Source organism: Centruroides sculpturatus, unplaced genomic scaffold, assembly GCF_000671375.1.
Source record: "Centruroides sculpturatus isolate CEXI.00-Female unplaced genomic scaffold, Cexi_2.0 scaffold403, whole genome shotgun sequence".
Taxonomy (NCBI): Eukaryota; Metazoa; Arthropoda; class Arachnida; order Scorpiones; family Buthidae; genus Centruroides; species Centruroides sculpturatus.
The window spans coordinates 555,466-558,436 of record NW_019384751.1 but is presented as its reverse complement, the minus strand read 5'-3'; the positions used below and the strand labels follow the sequence as shown (position 1 = coordinate 558,436).

Below are 2,971 nucleotides of genomic sequence, written 5' to 3'. Positions count from 1 at the left end.
CCATACTTGCCTTAAAGTCCTTTCTAGGAATGTTTAAATTAGCAGCCTCTTCTAACGCTTTAAATCTTATGACTTCACGGGATATTGGGCACCCTTCATTTCGCTTTTCTATTACAAATTTTAACACTCGCTGCTCAACTTCATTAAACCTTCCTTGTTTAGTTCCACTAAAAGATTTTCTTTGCATTCTTATATTTCCTTAAATCTTTTCTCCATAGGCGGATGTTACTTCTGGAACTCCGTACTTCCTCGAAGCTCTCAATTTGTTCATTCTTTCTGCCTCGTTTGCAACCATAATTTTAAAATTCATATCGTAGGTTCTCCTGGTACCTTTATTTATTTGACTCTTTGATGAGCCTTTTTTCTCAACACTACCTTTATTACTCGCACTCATTTTTTATGGGCAATAAAGAAAAAAGTAAAGTAACCGCTGCTAGTCACTAGAGCAAAAAAAAAAAAAAAACAAATGAAACAAAACAGTTGCATGAGATGTTAACAAGTGGAGACATAGCCTTTTTATAGTAGCGCTATGCAAACGAAAGCGCAGGCCTACTAATTTGATCACATGGTTGGTTGAGCTAGGAATTGCTCAGACGTTCAGTCGCGTTTCAACCTCTGTAGGAAAATGTCCTTGTTTATATTACATTCCATTACTTAAACCTCGAATTTAGCGCGAGTCGATTTTTTAACAAAAAATAAATGGTCGAAAAATATCGCGTTATATTCGGGCTAATACGGTAGTATACAGACATTGATATCATTACTTATAGAACCAAATTACATTGAACATTCTTAAAATTGGAGGAACTGTTGCAACAGTTCTTTATTATATCATTATCTACTTGGACTCTGTATATTAATAGGTCTTATTATACAGAGGCAAACATAGACAATGATATAATAAAGAATTTAATAAGGCTATAGAGGCAAAAGAATTAATTCTGAAACCTCTTCATAGGACCATACTAATGTTCAATTGTAGAAACAAATTTTTCTTGTACATGTTAATATTATATTAATGATAATGTGCTAATTATTGTCTATTAATGAACATGAATGTTAAAGAGATGTCTTTTTTTTTTTTTTTTTTCTGAATGTGTTATTGTATAGATCACAATATATTGTAGATTAATTAATGGTTTTATATTTTAAATTGATATATTATAGTAGTGTTCATTAATTTACTGATGATTTAAAACTTTGTATATCAATAATTTAAAATTGTTTTGATTCATTAAATTTATTTATTAGCACTAAAGAAATCTGACAGTCTAAATTCTATTTTGTATAGTAATTTTGCATGTGGAGAAGATAATTATTATTTTGATTTTATGATATGCTTGTTACTGTAATTAGTTTATCTTAACCAATAATTTTATTTTATGGAACTGAATTTTAATAGAATCATGTAAAATTACTGTACTTAAGTGCATTATGTATATTTTAGGTTTATAATCTGATTTAATGCATGTTATTGTTGAATATTATTTTATAAAATGCAAAGTTTATATTAAGATGTTTTTATGTAAAATAAAATTTAATTATTTAAACTATATAATAAAATAAGTTAATAATTATATTAATGTAATATTGTATTTTTGCAGACACATATGGAGATACAGAAAGTATTAGAAGAAGATCCTACTGTTTATGAATATGATAGTATTTATGATGATATGAAAAGGCAAAAAGCAGAAAAAAAAGAAATCATCATTAAGGATAGAAAAGTAATTTTGTTACTTAATTATTTTATAATTATAAATTTTTAATTTATGAGAGGTGTCCAGAAAAAAAAGAAAATTTCGTTATAAAAATGGAAATGAAAACAGTGATGATAAGAAAAAAGTTTTATTAAGTAATGAATACAAGACCAGTTATTTTTCTAAATAGTTACCATTATGTAGAAAAATAACTAGTCTTGTACTGATTACTTGTGTGTGCTGTGACAAGTGCTTAAATTATAATTTAAGCATTTGTGATAGCATGACACTAGTATTTGGATTCCTTCATCATAGACGTTCATTGCTAGTTCTTTCAGTGAGTTGGTCCGTAAATGCATAAGATTGCAGAGTATACAACAAATAATTTAAGTTGCTAAAATGTTCCAAAGTACAGCATTGTAGATAGGCAACATTTCAGAGATTTCATTATTGTCAGTTTTGTGTGCTAGGAGGCACTTAATTATAGAATATTCTAGTTCATCCTGTTGAAAAATTGGGTTTGTGGAAATGTTTATTGCCTCATTTTGTTTTGACGTTCAATTAGTTTATATCAAGTTTTGATCAAAACTAAAATGATTTCCATAATCAGGAAGGTCAGTTTTGTAATGGTTTTATATAGTTTATATAAAAACTTTAAAATTATTGAATTAATTTCAGGTTTTTAATTTTTTGCAGTATTACAACATTGTGCATATCTAGTAGTTCTTATCCTAGGACAGTTGTCCAAATTTTTAAAGCTAATTTTTTTGTTAGGAGGCTACATATGTTTATTATTAATAAAGTAGATTAATTATATTTTATTACTATTTTAATGCAGCATTTTGAAATGTTTAATAGATACTTCTAAGAATAAGTTATTTTTCATTTGGTGTTACAAAGATACAGTAGAGCCTCGATTATCCGACTCAGTTGGGGACTGGGGTTGGTCGGATAATTGAAAAGTCGGATAACCAAAAAGTATGAAAAAATCCATTATTAGTGTAGTATATTATTATATCCCATGTAATTAGTATATTAGTATATCGCTATTAACCTACTTCATGTTGAATTTTCATTGATGTTAAGCCTAACAAAAATTTTTAAAAATAATAATTGTCGCTATTGTATCGTTAAAAATGTGAAAATTAAGCCTCGTTTAAATAAAATGAGTGTTTCCAGCTAAAACACGTAAAAATAATATTAAAGTAGCCAAGACATAGCCAAATATTGTAGCGCCACATCACTAGCGGACATTTGAAATTTGCCGACTA

General features: G+C 27.8%; 1 pseudogene; it reads left to right on the top strand.

Moving 5' to 3' along the window:
- Window positions 1-2,971, top strand: part of LOC111628580 — a 34,749-nt pseudogene that overhangs the window by 17,732 nt on the left and 14,046 nt on the right.